Source organism: Hippocampus bargibanti, linkage group LG05 (genome assembly GCF_051943395.1).
Source record: "Hippocampus bargibanti isolate YZ-2025 linkage group LG05, ASM5194339v1, whole genome shotgun sequence".
Lineage (NCBI taxonomy): Eukaryota > Metazoa > Chordata > Actinopteri > Syngnathiformes > Syngnathidae > Hippocampus > Hippocampus bargibanti.
Window position 1 is genome coordinate 2477501 of NC_142738.1, and position 17887 is coordinate 2495387.

A 17887-nucleotide genomic window follows, 5' to 3' on the forward strand; every position below is an offset into this window, starting at 1 on the left:
CGGGGAAAGGCGGCCGGGTGAGGAACCGAAAGCACTGTTCGCGCCCTCCTCGGCGATGTCTCCCTCATCTGTCAAGAGCGCAGCGGTAGGCGAGTTAAGAGAGAGAGAAAGACGGAGTGAGAGAGAGAGAGAGAGAGAGAGAGAGAGAGAGAGAGAGAGAGAGAGAGAGAGAGCGGGTATGGTTGCACAGTGTAGGGAGATCCTCCATCGTATGTGTGAGCGCTTGTTTATCTCGCTTTATGTCTCCCCTCCTTCAGTCGGCTACACCCCCCCATCCCCCCTCACCCACTCAAGGGACACAGACTTCCTGTTAGTCCCCGGCTCAACTTACCTTGTGAGTGAAATCCATTTTGTCCACTCTAGTTTCCACTTTATTCTTCATGTCACCTACACCCCCCCCCCCCCCCCCCCGCATTAATAAGCCCCTAAAATGGAGTTAATGGACATTGATGTACGTTTTAATCTGACACCAAATTATTTCACTGCTGACAGTACGGCTCGACTTGCATTTTAATAATAATAATAATAATAATAATAATAATAATAATAATAATAATAATAATAATAATAATAATAATAATAATAATAATAATAATCCATTTCATTTCTAAGCGCCTTTCAAAACTCTCAAGGTCACTTTACAGTCACAGGATAAGTTTTTCAGTGGGTGAACAGCGGCAGCCACACGCGCCAGCGTTCACTCAACCCGGAAGTAACTCACATAGATAGAAAGCCAGCTAGCTAATAGATAGCTAATAGATACCTAGCTGGCTATCTATTGGCCATCCATCCATCTATTGTAGATAGCCAGCGAGCTAGCCAAAAGATAGCCAACAGATCGCCAGCCAACTAGCTAGCTAGCTAATAGATAGCTAATAGAAAGCTAGCTGGCTATCTATTGGCCATCCATCTATTGTAGCTAGCCAATAGATAGCCAGCCAGCTTGTCAACAGATATCCAGCCAACTAGCTAGCTAGCTAAGAGATAGCTAAAAGACAGCTGTTCATAATTGTTACAATTTTAAAAGTAACTGTTAATGCTAATATTAGCTTGTAATATTATAACCTAACATTAAATACATGTAATCATCATGACCAAATTGGAAGCAGGTGTGCACGCAGCGGGATATGCTCCAGTCTGCCACCCGCCGGTGAAAACAAGAACAGGAACATGACAGAGTGGGCTTGAGATAGACAAAATGAAACACACTCTTTTCCCTCACTCATTGAACAGTCAATGCAAGATGTCTCCCTCCCATGACATCGTTGTTTTCATTAATCGACACCCGGCATCAAATCTGTCGCTGGAATCAAGCTGCTCTGACTCACGAAGCGAACGCGGCGACAATCAATCATATTGAAATCAAAAAATGCACCGATCCTTCCGCGACGGCGAAAGACAGTAACAGTACAAAAGAAACACACACTTCCTTATGAAATATTGAGCGCGATGTGAAATGTACTTGAGAAAACGAGGTCATGACGGATGCATGCGAGCACGGAGGTTGTTAAGACTCCACGATCAATGCTAATGTTTTGGGGTAACAATTTCAAGAAGTCAGAGCTTCGGGGGGTGGGGAGGTGGGGTGAAGTTGGGGTGTCTGAGGAGCTACGGAGGAGTAAAAGCTCGTATTCATGACGATGTCCGTGCTTCAATTATGCTCACATGAATAAAATGAAGGGAGAATGCGAGCATGGAGATGTTCGGTAACTCTTATTTATACAGACGCTCCCCACCTTGCGAACCAGCGGTCGTTCGTAAGATGAGTTTGATCGTAAGTTATCGTAAGTATCATCATTGCTATATTATGTATGGAATGTACAGCGATACCTGAGCTTACGAACTTAATTGGTTACAAGAAAGTGTGTGTAAGGCGAAAAGTTCGTCTGCCAAACATTTATTTCCCATAAGAAACCATTAAAAATGAGAATAATCAGTTCCCAGATCCCCATAAAACATAATTTTCGACTAAATAAGCCTTAAAAGTACACAAAATATACCTTATTTTATGTATAATAAACGTGATATTGGATTGGAATTAAATTAAAATTAAATTGTACTGTATAATAGAGTCATTTTATTTACCGAGTGAAGTTGCCGTGCTTTCTCGGCGATAATACCCTCACTCACACGGTCTAAGGCGAAAAGTTCGTCTGCCAAACATTTATTTCCCATAAGAAACCATTAAAAATGAGAATAATCAGTTCCCAGATCCCCATAAAACATAATTTTCTACTAAATAACCCTTAAAACAACACAAAATATAACTTCTTTTATGTATAATAAATGTGCTATTGTATTGTAATGAAATAAACTGTACTGTATAATAAAGTTGTTTTATTTACCTTTGTGATGGTAGTTGATGGCTTGATGGAATGGAGTGGGAGGAGGAGGGAGGGAGGGAGTTACTGTTTGGAAGGAGAGTCACCTTCCATAAGGACTGTCCCCTGCGAGCTGCTTTTCGTTAATCCAAATCAACCAAAGTTTTTCAACCTCTTCTAGTGCCTGAGACCGTTGCTTAGACAACACGCAGCAATGGTCAATTTAGCATACTGGTACTGGGACGCTAAGTCACACAAACGCACATCTCGTTCGTGTTTTTCGATGATCTCCTTCTTCTGATCGACAGTAATTTTCTTTTGTGTCCTCTTTGGCTTAACACTAGCCTGTGGTGGGGTCTTTTTCGGTCCCATAAGAGAAAAAGTACTCCACTTGATAACAAAACACATCTGCACTCAAAGAAAGGGGGTGTGGGAAACTTTGTCCGCCAGCCACCGTGGCGCTGTTCGACCGCGTGGTTTGGTGTTCATCCGCCAAAAACTAGTTCATATGCCAAGATTATATTCTCGTAAATTTAATGTTCGTAAGGCGAAAGGTTTGTGAGCTAAAGTGTTCGTAAGATGAGGTATCACTGTACAGCAACTTGAAACTCGAATGTTCGTAATATGGTGAGCGTCTGCATAGGGTACCTGAATATGTACCAGGCGGGATTCCTAAAAAGAACCACCATTTTATTTAAAAGGATTGTCTTAAATAATCCGGCAATGAACCTGTGAGTTATTTGATACAGATGTGACTTCAACAACCTCCCCCCAAAAAATATTTTCTTCGCGTAGATCCTCGGCGCCGTTTTTTTCACCCCCGGAAAAGCCGTGAAGTGATGCTTGTTAAAATGCGGGACACAACGGGGTGAGGCGCATCTGATGCTGCTTCAATCCCATGACGATCAAACGGGCGAATGTTGTGTTTCTCACTCCACCCAGACTAAAAGCGCTAAAGATAGAGGACAAAGGGGACCCGGCGGAGCGTGGTGGTATCCGTGGTGGGTAATTGTGTGTGCTTCCTTTTTCGTTTCTCTTTCGGAATGTGGGAGGAAACTGGAATACCCGGAAAAAAAGCCACACAGGCACGGGGAGAACATGGAAACTCCACATAGGGAGTACCTGAAGGCCAGTCGAATCCATGATCTCTGCATTGTGAGGTTGACGCGCTAACCGTTAGCGCGTCGCGCCATATTTTTCTCACCCCTAGCAAAAAGTCCATTGAACTGAACTGCTTTAGCCAATTTTTTTTAACTCATTCACTGCTACGTCTGTGTAAGCTCTCAGTCGTACAGGAGTTGTCCATCGATGAAAAGGTTTCTTCAGCCGTCATCTGTACTTCTTTGAAGGTGTCGGACGTTTCGCTTCTTATCCAAGATGCTTCGTCAGCGAACTAAAGTCTTGCTGGTAGTTTCGGCCCTATATTTGTACAGTAAAGTCTCGTTATATCGATATCGGATATATCGATAGTCCCGGTTATATCGATACTATTTCTATGCACGCACGGAGAAAATCACATGCAAACAGGGACGGATATATCAATAGTCCCGGTTATATCGATATTTTTTCGGACTCCCTTGAATATCGATATAACGAGACTTTACTGTATATCCCTACTGTCCAGATGTGGCGGTGCCAGAATCTGCTATGATTGGCCCCTGCCCTCAGGTTGGGAAGGATTACAGGACTATTCCCTGAGGCTACACTGATTACGTCTATTGTCCTGACTGATTACTTTAATTGTCCTGCCTGATTAAGGGGTCTACGACTGGCCTGATTGCCCCATTTGCTCTGGCATCACCTCATCAGCATAACTAAACCGATGTGGTCTAAGAAGTCTGTTGTAATAACGATCCAAATTAAACCTCACCCCTCCATGGTGATTTAGTGAAGGGTTTTGCTGTTTTATGAAAATAGCTTCTTTTACTCCCCTTTCAAACCATCTATTTTCTTTCGCGATAATTTTAACCTCACTGTCGTCAAATGAATGGTTGCTAGCTTTGAGGTGCATATGTACTTTTGTTTTTTCTTGTTTCTTTTTTGTTAACACATGACAAGCGATAACATCGTCAGTCAAACATCAATTTTTGGAAATGAACAATAATTTGATCCAACGGTATAACTTTCAGTCGCAATCCGCAAAACCGAAGCGTAATTAGCGCGCCCGCCATGAATTTTTCGAAGGCAATCCTGTCGCGCGCGCAGAGGCTTTGTTTTTTTTTATCGGAGAGCGGGAATTTTGATTATCATCCAGCTATTTCTCCGCTCGCCGTGCGCGTTATGATTGAGTCTTGTAATTGCCGATGGGAAGCGACACCCCGCGTGCTTTGCAACAAGCAACGTTCACTTTTGAGGCAATTACAAGCGCCTGGGGAAAGCCGCACGTCGGAAGGTTGACTAAGCGAGAGTTGATGTCGTCCTTTGAGTTGGAGGTCGTGGGATGACTTCCCAACAAGCTTCCAAGTCGTAATGGTCGATGACCCGAATGCAAGCGAGATTAACTCATTCATTGGGTCTGGAGTTATCTGAGCTTGAAATGAGAGCGGCTGTCCAAAATACAATGCAATAAATACTGTACATGTTGGTTTATATAGCGCTTTAACAACAGCTGAAGCTGGAACAAAGCACTAACATGAAAAAAAGGCAAATGCTGACTCCTTGTGTAAGAGAAAAAAACATTGCCAGAGGTGTGGCCAGTGCTTAATCGGCACCCAAACAAGAAAAAAGAAAAAAAAATTAGGAATGGCGCTATATGTCATATTTTCAATTCCCGAATACATTTATGAATGGCAGTGAATGAGTTAATGACAAACTGGTTCTGGCGTCCTATCCATAACCTTGCCCCCTCATACCTATCTGACCTTCAAATTTCTATTCCCTCTCGTTCCCTCAGATCCTCTTCCTCCCTCCCCCCCTGCCCGACTCAGCACGATGGGGGACGTAGGTTTCAGCTGCTCTGCCCCCAAACTCTGAAACTCACTTCCTCCCAACATTATTATTATTATTATTATTATTATTATTATTATTATTATTATTATTATTATTATTATTATTATTATTATTATTATTATTATCAAAAGTGCTTGTCACTCAAATTGTTGACCAAAGAACATATTTAGTTGTTAAAAATCAGTTCCCAAATTTGTTTGTTGTTTTGTTTTTTTTTTTTTTTGGGGGGGGGGAGTTGAGCTTGAACAGATTAACGGAATTCCCATTCATTTCAATGGGGGAAGATGATTTGGGATGCAAAACGGCCCCTCAAAACCATGAGATTGACGTGTTAACCATTACACGGTATGACTGTTTTTTTTAAAAAACAATTTTTGTTCCTCAAACCGAATAAATGGCAAACAACTCGGAGCGATTCTATGAAATATTCCAAAGCTGTCAATAGTATCCTATGTGCTCTTTTCATCCTGGTTGCTTTGTAAATAACAAAGGATGCAAAACACAGTCAGTCACCTGTCAGGGTTCTTTTCAGTCTGAAAGATGCACACAAGCAGTGTTTTTGTCAGACCTGTTTGGAAAGGTGAAGGCCTGAATAAATTTTGCATGAGGTTTTGGGTGCAGGATGATTTTGCCCATGAATATCTGAAAAGTTCCTTGATATACTTTAAAAACACTCCCTAGCGGGAAGATACTCAGTGGAAATAAAATTCAAGTGACAATGACAAAAACCCTGGCACAAGAGTGGATACATTTTTAAGTTTTGAACTTTCAGTTTTAGTTAAGGAGAAATCTCCTCACCTGGACACCACGTCATCTTTTAAAATTAATTACTTTATTTATTTATTTAATTATTTATTTATTTATTTATTTATTTATTTTTATTTATGTGTATATGTATGTATGCATGTATGTATGAATGTATGGATGTATTTATTAATGTATATATTTATGTATGTATGTATGTATGTATGTATGTATGTATGTATGTATGTGCGTGCGTGCGTACGTATGTATGTATTAATTTTCTTATTTATTTACTTATTTATTCATATTTGTGTGTATGTATGTATACCTGTATGTATGGATTTATTTATGTGTATAGGTATTTATTTATTTATGTGTATATGTATGTATGCATGCATGTACGTATGTATGGATTCATTTATTTATTTGTTTGTTTAGTTATGTGTATATGTATGTATGGATTTATTCATGTATTTATTTTTGTGTACACGTATGTATCCCTTTATGTATATATGTATGTATTTATTTATTTATGTGTATAGGTATTTATTTATTATTCATTAATGTATATATTTACATATTTATTTTTGGTGGCAAAGAACGTCAAATGTTATGCACAGATTTTTCTTTTTTAGAGATCCCAATCATCATTCATTAATGTACAGTAAAGTCTCGTTATATCGATATCGGATATATCGATAGTCCCGGTTATATCGATACTATTTCTATGCACGCACGGAGAAAATTACATGCAAACAGGGTCGGATATATCGATAGTCCCGGTTATATCGATATTTTTTCGGACTCCCTTGAATATCGCTATAACGAGACTTTACTGTATTTTATTTTATTTGTTTTTGGTTGGTATTATGATTTTCAGGGTTTTAGGATGTGAATGTGAAATGTTATATTCCGATTTCCATTTTTATGAAGGGAGAAATTATCAGCGAAGGACTTTAAAGGTTCCAACGCAATTGATTCAGAGGTGTGCAAAGACTTGTCGCCGTCATGGTCATATGCTTTATGAAATCACTCGTCAGTCAGGTCGGAAAAAGGGCCATCATTCATAACTTATAGATTGAGGCAACCTTCGCTGTCCCAAGCGGTGCATTTCAAGGTGCCGTGCTTTTCAAAGCCATAAACATCCATATAGGAAGAGATTTCTAATGGCTGCCGAGCTGCGTGTGCGGCATATGAGAAATGAAAGTGCATTAATATTCTTGGCGCGAGTGTGTCAATGTCAGGTCGGCTCAGAGTGGAGTGTCATCAGCGGCCTGATTGGGGTCAAATACAATTTGCCGAGTGGCTCAGGTGAGGTCATGTAACCAGACCTTGGATGAGAGCAGTACAACATCATATAATTATGCTCCGAGGGATCTTTCTTGGCGGGATTAGCCTCTGTCAAAAACATCCTGATGTCAACGTGTAGCTTTAAGCTAAACAGGGTGAATACAGCTTTTATTTGGCACCATTGATTAGCATCCCTTCTCCGTCGTTTGGGAAATGAAACAGAATGATTGATTGAATGTCCTGTTGCGAGCAAGGATTGTTTATTTATTTATTGAGGTGGGTCCGTTTCAAAAGCCTCTCACCAAACGTTTACCTCTGTTGTGAGCTCCTGAACCAGAAATGCTAAAAATGCTATCAGTCCAAGCTAGCTAGTTATTGTGATTTAAAGTGCGGTTATTGAAAATCACTTAGAGATTAAATGTATTATTATCATTATTTTGATTTATTTTAGTCCTGAAAAGGGGTCAAATACTTTTGACAATGTGTGGAATAAATAATAAATAAATGAATAAATAAACAAATAAATCTCCAATAAGGGTCATCACTTAAGAAATATCACATATGTATATTGTATAAAACGAGTGACTTCACGAGTGATTTTGTATATAGATAGATAGATAGATAGATAGATAGATAGATAGATAGATAGATAGATAGATAGATAGATAGATAGATAGATAGATAGATAGATAGATAGATAGATAGATAGATAGATAGATAGATAGATAGATAGAGATATCATAATAACCTCTCTTTGCCATTAACTGTGTACAAACATTATTGCCATATTCAGTTTGACAACGCTTGCTGGTTGAGTCGTTTGACCCGCCGCTAGCTTAATGTCAGTTAGCATCCTTATGAGGATAAATGAGATCGATGACTCGTGAACAGATGTTCTGGTCGGACCGAAGCATATTAATTGAATTGATTTCACCTTATGAGCATTTTACGTTCACGATTAAGGTGAATGAATAAAAAAAAACATGGTTCAGTCGTCGCTAAAAGAGCGGTTAGCTTTGCGCTACGCGCAACAGTTAGCCTTTTGAAAAGTTCCATTTCAATTTCACGCAACGTCAGTTTGCTCATTTAAATGAGAGTCACAATCAGAAAAAAGTAAATAGAGTCACCGGGGGTTGTCGGAAGGGGGGGCGGCGAGGGAAGCGCAAACAAGAGAACCTAAAATGGCGGATCCCCATTTGCTTACTGTTTGAATGGTCAACAAAGCAAAACGCAAAGACCAATTAGACATATCAGTGTTGAGTGTTGTACTTTGATATAATTTGGGGCGGGGGAGGTGACTGAGCAAGCATCGTTTTGCTTATTAAATCGCTGGTCCATTATTGTCATTGTTGAAAGAATATATTGAATATAACAAAAATAGACATGAGTGGAGTGAGGCGTACTTCATACCAGCAGGCAGGTGGGGGGGGAGGGGTCAGCGGGGGTCACTTGTTAGACGGGTCACCTTTCCTCCCTCCTCAAACTTCATCTTTGTCTCCCTCAGCTGTGCGTTGACAGCTGATGTCACATTGATTGGCGTGATATCCTGACGAGATGGCAGCCTGGTTTCACCTTGTTGATATTTTGGATGTTGATGAGATTTGTGGGTGATGTCCTCCCTGATGGTCTAGTGGCAAGGATCCGGCGCTCTCACCGCTGTGGCCCGGGTTCGATTCCCGGTCAGGGAAAGGAGAACTTATTTTCAGTTTAATGGCTTACAAAAGTCTGCTTAAGTAAGTAGCAAGCTAGCTATCTATTATTCAAACAAGGCCCAGAGTGCAGAAGTTTTGTTTTTGAGTTGGTGACGAGTCCGTACGTGACGTCACTGAAGGAACGCCCCTGACTGAAAAAAGGACACATTGTAGCAGTCCTTCCATCACGTCAATGCATTTTGCTGTACTTTGGTCTGAAAACGTAGTGTAGGACCAAAAAGAGGCAGAAGAGGGCGACAAAGCTCCATGTAAGGAATTAATCAGCCTGGAAACGGGCTGATTAATTCCGTACACTGAGCTTTGTCGCCATGTTCTGCCTTTTTTGGGTGCGACATTTCCCACCCCTGATGCCTCAAAATGACACGGAATAAATGTTTTAATCGATTGCAAACATGTATGCTTTCTTCTTCAGAACTATTTGAATCATATTCATAACTGGATGGAGGAAAGCATATTCTCCAAATCTGAAGCCTTTGTTTTAATTCTCGAGCAAGGCAAGACGTCTTGCCGTGACACCACGAACATGTGGGCGGGACCTTCTGAAACTGGCCACTTCTGGTTTCAACAAGTCAGTTGTCCTTTAAGAGCCCACCTTGTGCCATAAATGAAGAAAGGCCTGATTTGAACGTACTCGGCGTTCGCAAGAGAGAAACAGAGGCGGACAACAGCCACGCTGAATTGCATTTTGAGACGCGTGGATGTGCAAGTCAAATCTATTCCTTGAGCTGGATGAGTTCGCTCTGTACACGGCAACGAGACGTCTGGAAATAGCAAAACTTCAAATTGGGTGGAGGGGGTTGTTAGTGGAATGAATTTGAGCAGAGGTGCACACCTGCGCCAGCCTTTTGGTAATGGAGGATGGAAGAAAAATGTCACGCACGCAGCAGGAGTTGTGGAATTTGATTCAATTTTAAAAGGCAAGAGTTGTAAACATGATTTTTGGTACGCCCGCCTTCCGTCCCACCTCCGGTTGTTAAGAATATTCATTTGAATTGCAGTCATTTCGAAATTGACAATTATTCCATCATCAATATGAATGTACAGTGATACCTCGGCTTATGAACGCATTAGCTTACGAACATTGAATTCGCAAACGAACCAAACCACAGAGCGCCACGGTGGCTGGCGGACTAGTTTTCCACACTTCCTTTGAGTGCAGACGTGGTTTGCTATTGAGTGGAGTACTTTTGCTATTATGGGACCCCACGACAGGCTAGCGTGAAGCCAAAGAGGACACAAAAGAAAATTACGGTCGAGCAAAAGAAAGAGATCATCGAACGAGGTGTGCGTTTGTGTGACTTAGCGTCCCAGTACCAGTATGCTATGTCGACCATTGCTACGTGTGGCTAAGGGTGTTTCTGTGTTGTCTAAGCAACGGTCTCAGGCAATAGAAAACTTCTCTTTATTTGGATTAATGAAAAGCAGCTCGCAGGGGACAGTCCTTATGGAAGGTGACTCTCCTTCCAAACAGTAACTCCCTCCCTCCCTCCTCCTCCCACTCCATTCCATCAAGCCATCAACTACCATCACAAAGGTAAATAAAACGACTTTATTATACAGTACAGTTTATTTCATTACAATACAATAGCACATTTATTATACATAAAATAAGTTATATTTTGTGTGGTTTTAAGGGTTATTTAGTAGAAAATTATGTTTTATGGGGACCTGGGAACAGATTATTCTCATTTTAATGGTTTCTTATGAGAAATAAATGTTTGGCAGACGAACATTTCGCTTTTCACACTTTCTGGGAACCAATTAAGTTCGTATGCTGAGGTACCACTGTATTTGTTTTTATTTAATTTCAATTACTGTCTTCCCCCGTTGTCTATTCAGAATTTGATTTTTTTTCAAGTTATGTTTAAAATGTGAATTTTAATGGATTCAAGGAATGTCCGTTGACTCAATGGGCAAGGTGGTTCCCAGGTTATTTTTTCCAGAAAACGTCCAGGCCGAAATTTCAGTTCCCTTGCAACACAAGTGGCGGTTGAGTTACTTTTGCAATCAACAAGGAATACCGAAGGAAATGCTTTCCGTCGTATCTGTAAAATCAGTCCACATTCACGTTTCAACAAAGGCTCGCCATCTCATTTCTTTGAACTGTCGGAAGACGAGCATGTTTCCATGGCAATGACGTCGCCACGAAGCCAGCTGTCCAAACGGATATAAAACAGTGCGCAGAGCTGAGAGCGACTTGGATTCTCTGTGGTGCAATCGGTGAGCGCGTTCGGCTGTTAACTGAAAGGTTGGTGGTTCAAGCCCACCTGGGGACGATCTTCATTATCACCGATTCTTTGGCCAGAATAGTCCCGGAGGTTTAAATTTAATGTATCTTTTTTTTTTACACCCACCGAGATTCTCTGGGGTGCAATCGGTTAGCAGTTTGCCTGTGAGCCGAAACGTTAGTAGTTCAAGCCCACCCAGGGACGATCTTGATTATCTCAGATTCTTTGGTCCCGGAAATTAATTTAGCATTTTTTTTAGCCCATAACTTGCGTCTCAGTGGCGCAATCGGTTATCGTGTTCGGCTGTTAACTGAAAGCTTGGTGGTTCAAGCCTGCTCAGGGATCAATGATATCTTCTCTTTTTCTTTGCACAGAGTTCTCCCGGAAGTCGAAAATTAAATTAGCTTTTTTTTTTTTACCTGGCAGTAGTCTCTGTGGTGCAATCGGTTAGGCCGTTTGCCGGGTAGCTCAACAGTTGGTAGTTTGAATCCATCCAGCGACAATCTTCATTATCTCCTCTTCTTTAGACAGAAAAAAACAAGAGAGAAAGAGACCAAAAGAGGCATTATGTGTGACGAGTGACATTTACAGAACATTTTTATCGAGCAATATTCATTATCTGGTGAATTGCCCCCTTTTTAAGCACCTAATCAGCCCGCTGTGGATTCGTTTCAGCTCATGTAAAATGTATCTTATGCTTCAGACTCTCCGGAAGGACACCGTGAAATCCCATTTAGGCACCTGGTACGCGTCAATAAACGATTGGAAACATCTCCACCATTAGACAATGATCTTATTATTGTCACTGAGATCAATACCTCGACTCCAAATAACTCAGGTTTTTCCAAGCACTGACTTTGCTTTCCCCTATTTGGTATTCCGTCTGTCTGGTTTCCCAGCCAAGTTGCTGTGTGGCTGACCTTTCGACTGGTGAGAATTAAGTTTGCCACGAGGCATATTTAAATGGTCGGCACATTTTTAATATCCTCATTGTCATGCATTGGAGAAAGGAATCGCTTCACCGTTTGTGACAACAAGTCTCTTAGATTAAATGAGGATCATTTGGTAGAATTCATTGCTTTTTTTCATCCAGCATTTTTAGATTACACCACTGTCTAAAACAGATAATGTCAGTGAAAATTGTTTTCAAGCAGGGGAGGGGCTTTGGAATGAACTTTTTTAACCTTGACTGGAATTTTTTGCCTCCGTTCAGGGTAGGCAGGAAAAAGGTGGGTGATTGTGAGGGTTACACCCATTCGGGGTTTGGGTAAATAATAATCATAATACATTTCATTTATTAGCGCTTTCAAAACTCTCAAGGTCACTTTACAGTGACAGGATAAGTTTTTTCTGTGGGTTTATGTTATGAGTTGAGGTTTTCTGCAGTAGTCCTCTCGTTCAGTTTTTCATCTGGGCTTCCGAGACAATTCTGCTCACATAATAGGGGAAAATGTTGATCATCCCTGGGTGGGCTTGAACCACCAACATTTTGGTTAACAGCCAAACGCGCTAACCGTTTGCGCAATATACAGTTTTGATTTTGGACCTGTGGTCTAGTCGAAGAACAAGGATCTGTGACGAGATGACCTTTGCCTTGACCAGTGCACACTCACTGTGCGGTCCATGTTTTCAAATAAACCCTGAGAATTTCGGAGACTGACACAGCTGTAAAAGTCCTGAAATATAGTAACAATTCGAAAGTCTGATAAATCATAAATCAATCTCTGGACTTATCTTTTGTTTTACTTCTGACACTGCTTGCAGTTGCTCTTTTCTAATGTGGGTATGGGCTGATCCACAGAAGGCAAAAGGGTCTCTGTGGCGCAATAGGTTAGCGCGTTCGGCTGTTAACCGAAAGGTTGGTGGTTCAAGCCCACCCAGGGACGGCTGATATCTTCTCTTTTTCTTTGCACAGAGTTGTCTCGGAAGCTAAAAATTTAAAACTATATTCACATGTAGCAGGAGTCTCTGTGGTGCAATCGGTTAGCGCGTTCGGCTGTTAACCGAAAGGTTGGTGGTTCAACCCCACCCAGGGACGGATGGTATTGTCTGTTTTTCTTTGCTAAGAGTTGTCTCGGAAGCAAAAAATTAAAAACTATATTCCCATAGACAAGGAGTCTCTGTGGCGCAATCGGTTAGCGCGTTCGGCTGTTAACCGAAAGGTTGGTGGTTCAACCCCACCCAGGGACGGATGGTATCTTCTGTTTTTCTTTGCACAGAGTTGTCTCGGAAGCCAAAAATTAAAAACTATATTCCCATAGGGAAGGAGTCTCTGTGGCGCAATCGGTTAGCGCGTTCGGCTGTTAACCGAAAGGTTGATGGTTCAGCCCACCCAGGGATGGATGGTATCGTATCTGTTTTTCTTTGCACAGAGTTGTCTCGGAAGCCAAAAATTAAAAACTATATTCACATAGGCAAGGTGCAATCGGTTAGCGCGTTCGGCTGTTGGTGGTTCAAACCCACCCAGGGACGGCTGGTATCTTCTGTTTTTCTTTGCACAGAGTTGTCTCGGAAGCCAAAAATTAAAAACTATATTCTCATAGACAAGGAGTCTCTGAGGCGCAGTCGGTTAGCGCGTTCGGCTGTTAACCGAAAGGTTGGTGGTTCAAGCCCACCCAGGCATGCAGCCGTTTGTTTATGGAAATAAAAATTAGTGAATGGCACTCCTGCAACTCAGAGCTCTTTAGCCTGTCAATGCGATTTTATATTGATGTTAGCATTAGCTTCGGGGAGGTGTGGAAAACAAAAATATATCTTAATTTTAAAATACACAATATACAGTAAAGTCTCGTTATATCGATATCGGTTATATCGATAGTCCCGCCTATTACGATACTATTGCTATGCACGCACGGAGAAAATTACATGCGCGCAGGGTCGGATATATCGATAGTCCCGGTTATATCGATATTTTTCGGACTCCCGAGAATATCGATATAACGAGACTTTACTGTAGTTGTTTTGTTGGCCATTTGGTTGTTGATGCACTTTCAGCAACAGTGAATCGGGATGCTCTCATTGATGTGGCTTTCAACCACGGTTACCCGCGACATTTACATCCAAAGCGAAATGTCAGACGGCGGTATTTTAGAATGAAGAGAATACGCGGTGCCACAACGGCATTGACAAGAAGTGACAGGTGAAAATCAATCGCCGAGAAGAAATGGATGACCCAGACGAGAGATTGATGTGGAAAAGCAGTTTGTCACGAAAACATTTGGACTTTGAAGTGATCCATTTGTGAGCCGATCCCTTCGCATCCGATTCGATTGGATTCTTTGGGGACTGAAAGGATTAGAAAACACAAAGAAAAGGCCAAAATGGGGGGTTTACTTTTTGTGGACTGGCTCCAATAAATCAGGAAGCTTACAAGATGTGGAAGAAAAGTAACAAATAGTCTGTTGGAATCACCTAAATGTTCACAGCGATAACAAAGACTCGACGACAAAGAAAATAAGTAGACTTGTTGCTCGGGCAACTTTGAACTCAGCCATCATATTTACACCCATTTATATTAAAATTAGACCATTTTTACATGGCAGAAGCACCAGCGAGTGGCAAGCTGGAGGACTGATTAGCAAGTTATAGCAATGTGACAATTTTTTTTCAATAATAATTCATCACGCATTTTCTCATACCATATTAAAGTGCAATTAAATAGCTTTCAAATTATGTATAGATTGTTGTTCTCTGACAAATAATAAGACAATAATGGCATTTTTAATTTTCAAAATATGAGGGGATTTTCTGCCTGTAATTACACAGTTAAAACAATGAAAATATGTGACCAAGTTCTTTATTATAGTTTAAACTATCATAACTTTCTTAATTTTTGGCAGATCTTAACGAGTAAGGTACCACTGAAAGTTGAATTTATATTAAATCATCTGTATTCTTCAGTATTTGATGTCTAAAGCGAAATTTAAGCGGCAGATTCGCAAATATCAACGATCGAATGCAGGCAGATTTTCGTCAGAAATCAAAAATGGCTGTCACTGAATACTCGGAAAGAAAATTGCGAGCTCTAGAAATTATATGCTAATGCTTCTTATTCCTTGAAACTTACCAGTTGTGGAGAAAGATATATATTCCACCACTTCTACGAGTTATAAAAATTCAATTTACTCACCTTTATAAACTGTAGTGTTAGCAAAAAGAGCGTAAACTTCAATCACCCCCCCCCCCCCCGTTTCTTGTTGTCGTATTCGGAAATTTCAAGAACCAGCATGGAGGGAAACGTGTGTAATACGCCATCACAAGTTGCATATTTTGGAAAATCTCACGAAAAACGATTACGTACTTCACAAAAAAATGCAATGATAAACGTCTGCGAGGACAGAGTGCGCTCGGTTCACTGGACAAAAACAATCGCGATGGAATATAGCAGACTGTAGCGTACCTGCATGTTAGCATCACATTAGAAAGGTACAAGGTTTGATTCTGGCTCTAGGCCGCCTATGTATATATTTTTTTCGCCACACAGATTTTAGCTAAATATACACAATGTATTTATTATTTCACATTGAACCAAATGAAACAAGGATATTGTTGCGTCTGTTGGAGAACTCACAAAGCTGACGGGGCCTTCCTGTTCGAAAGTGCTTGTTTGCTGTTCAGGCAGGCGCGTCTTACAAGCAGCACAAATGGAGATCAAATGGAGCAAAACGGATAGTTTTCAACGCTTTTGTGTACAAACGAGCCGAGCGTGCTCGAAAATACGACTTCGCTTCATCAAACATGATCCCGACCCCTGCTTAATGATTTAAAAAGCCCCATTCTGCAAACGAGCCGTAACCTGTCTCTGTGGCGCAATCGGTTAGCGCGTTCGGCTGTTAACCGAAAGGTTGGTGGTTCGAGCCCACCCAGGGACGGACTTGTTTTATTATTATTTTTTGGTCGTTTTGTGTCGACAAACATGACAAGCCCAAGTTGGAACCGTTCTGCTTGGTTTTAGACTTATAGACTGTATGATTTTGTTTCAGAAATTCTTTACTATTTGGTGGCTTTAACTTTATTCAAGCATGTTTGCAAAATTTGGTATATTTCTTTCCTGGTTGATTTTGTGGAGGCATGTGTAACAAGTGCCATATGTTCCAAATTACAAGGCACACTTAACTCATTCACTGGCAGACGATGTACGAATATTGAGTTGTAGGACTACATAGCCATTCAATGCAGCATAAGAAACCTTAGACTCTTTCATCGGGAAAAAAAGAGTTAATTCCTAAGTTATATGGGTCTGGAGTTATCTGAGCTTGAAATGGGGGCTGCTGTCCAAAAATACAATGCAATACATATGTATTGGTTTATAAAATAATAAGAATAAGAATAATCATCATAAGAAGAAGAAGAAGAAGAAGAAGAAGAATCATGATATCTATTAGCGAGCTGGCTTTCTATCTATTTGAGTTACTTCCGGGTTGAGTGAACGCTAGCGCGTGTGGCTGCCGCTGCTCACCCGCAGAAAAAATATCCTGTGACTGTAAAGTGTCCTATAGAGTTTTGAAAAGTGCTTATAAGTGCAATATATTATTATTATTATTATTATTATTATTATTATTATTATTATTATTATTATTATTATTATTATTATTATTACTATTATTATTAAAAACATTCTAAGCACCTTTCAAAACTCTCCAGGACACTTTACAGTCACGACATAAGAACTTTTTTTTGTGCGGGTGAGCAGCGGCAGCCATTCATACCAGCGTTCACTCTACCCGGAAGTAACACAGCAGCAAAGTTATGAAAGAAAGAGGAAAGGAAAAAAGAAGTAGAAAAACAAAATACAGGAGCTGCTGGAAAGGCAGCCACTCTCACGGCGCCATCTTGAAGTTAAAAAAAATAAACTTCTTCTTTTCCTTTCGGCTTTTCTAAATAACAAATAATATGACCACACAAAGACACAGCGAGTCATTCATTCTTCAGCACTTGCTGTACCCTCTTTGTGACATGAAGCAGCACTTTAACAACAGCTGAAGCTGGCACAAAGTACTAACATGGAAAAAAATGGGGAATTCTGCCCCTTGTGGAAGGGAGAAACCATTGCCAGAGGTCTGGTCAAGCACTTTATCGGCACCCAAGCGTGAAAAAAAACATAACCCGAACAAATTCGGGAATGGCGTTCGCATCGAATCGCAAATGTTAAGTCATAAGCGTGACGGAGCAATCTCTGTTGTCGTGAAGATTGATAAAAGTGTCCTCTTCTATCTTTGGCGATACAAGAACTTGACATTTCCATTTAGATGACGAGGTCCTTCTGGAAAATTCCGTCAAAGAACGTCAACAGACGGGCCACGGGAAGCGTCTCAGTGGATTTATCAGTTTGGCCACGGGAAAGTCGTTTGCCGCTCAATTATTGGATGACATTAAAATGGGGAAATGTCAGCCGACAAGTCAAGTGGACCATCAAACCGCAACGTTTCGAGCTGTCTGGTCATTTCATTACCGTATTTTCTACACTAAAAGGCACACCGGATAATGACTGGCCTATTTTGACTTCAATGACTGGCCTATTTTGTACTTTTTTTTCATACAAAACATCCACTAGATGGCGCTATGCTCAAGGAACTGCCAATAGAACGACCAAGTAATAATGATAATAATAATAATAATAATACATTTCACTTAGAAGTGCCTT

At 40.7% G+C, this 17887-nt stretch overlaps 1 protein-coding gene and 5 non-coding genes across 11 annotated transcripts in view; 5 read left to right on the forward strand and 1 right to left on the reverse strand.

Moving 5' to 3' along the window:
* shisal1b (shisa like 1b) overlaps positions 1 to 16005 on the reverse strand; it is a 63876-nt gene extending 47871 nt beyond the window's left edge. For 3 of the 6 annotated variants that reach the window (XM_088996231.1, XM_088996229.1, XM_088996226.1), the window contains exons 1-3: positions 15815 to 16005; positions 11664 to 11765; positions 1 to 68 (exon numbers count right to left, since the gene is read on the reverse strand). The exon at positions 1 to 68 is cut by the window's left edge and continues 130 nt beyond it. The gene's annotated coding sequence lies outside the window, so the exon portion shown is untranslated. Of the gene's footprint in view, positions 69 to 8714; positions 9264 to 11663; positions 11766 to 15814 lie in introns of those variants that run through there. The other 3 variants (XM_088996230.1, XM_088996228.1, XM_088996227.1) reach the window with 3 other exon arrangements.
* Positions 8921 to 8992, forward strand: trnae-cuc (transfer RNA glutamic acid (anticodon CUC)). The gene has a single exon. It is a non-coding gene; the product is annotated as a tRNA-Glu (tRNA).
* trnan-guu (transfer RNA asparagine (anticodon GUU)) lies at positions 13057 to 13130 on the forward strand. The gene has a single exon. It is a non-coding gene; the product is annotated as a tRNA-Asn (tRNA).
* Positions 13209 to 13282, forward strand: trnan-guu (transfer RNA asparagine (anticodon GUU)). The gene has a single exon. It is a non-coding gene; the product is annotated as a tRNA-Asn (tRNA).
* Positions 13361 to 13434, forward strand: trnan-guu (transfer RNA asparagine (anticodon GUU)). The gene has a single exon. It is a non-coding gene; the product is annotated as a tRNA-Asn (tRNA).
* A 36-nt stretch (positions 16006 to 16041) lies between the features above and the next one.
* On the forward strand, positions 16042 to 16115 carry trnan-guu (transfer RNA asparagine (anticodon GUU)). Its single transcript has one exon. It is a non-coding gene; the product is annotated as a tRNA-Asn (tRNA).
* The last annotated feature ends 1772 nt before the right edge of the window (positions 16116 to 17887 follow it).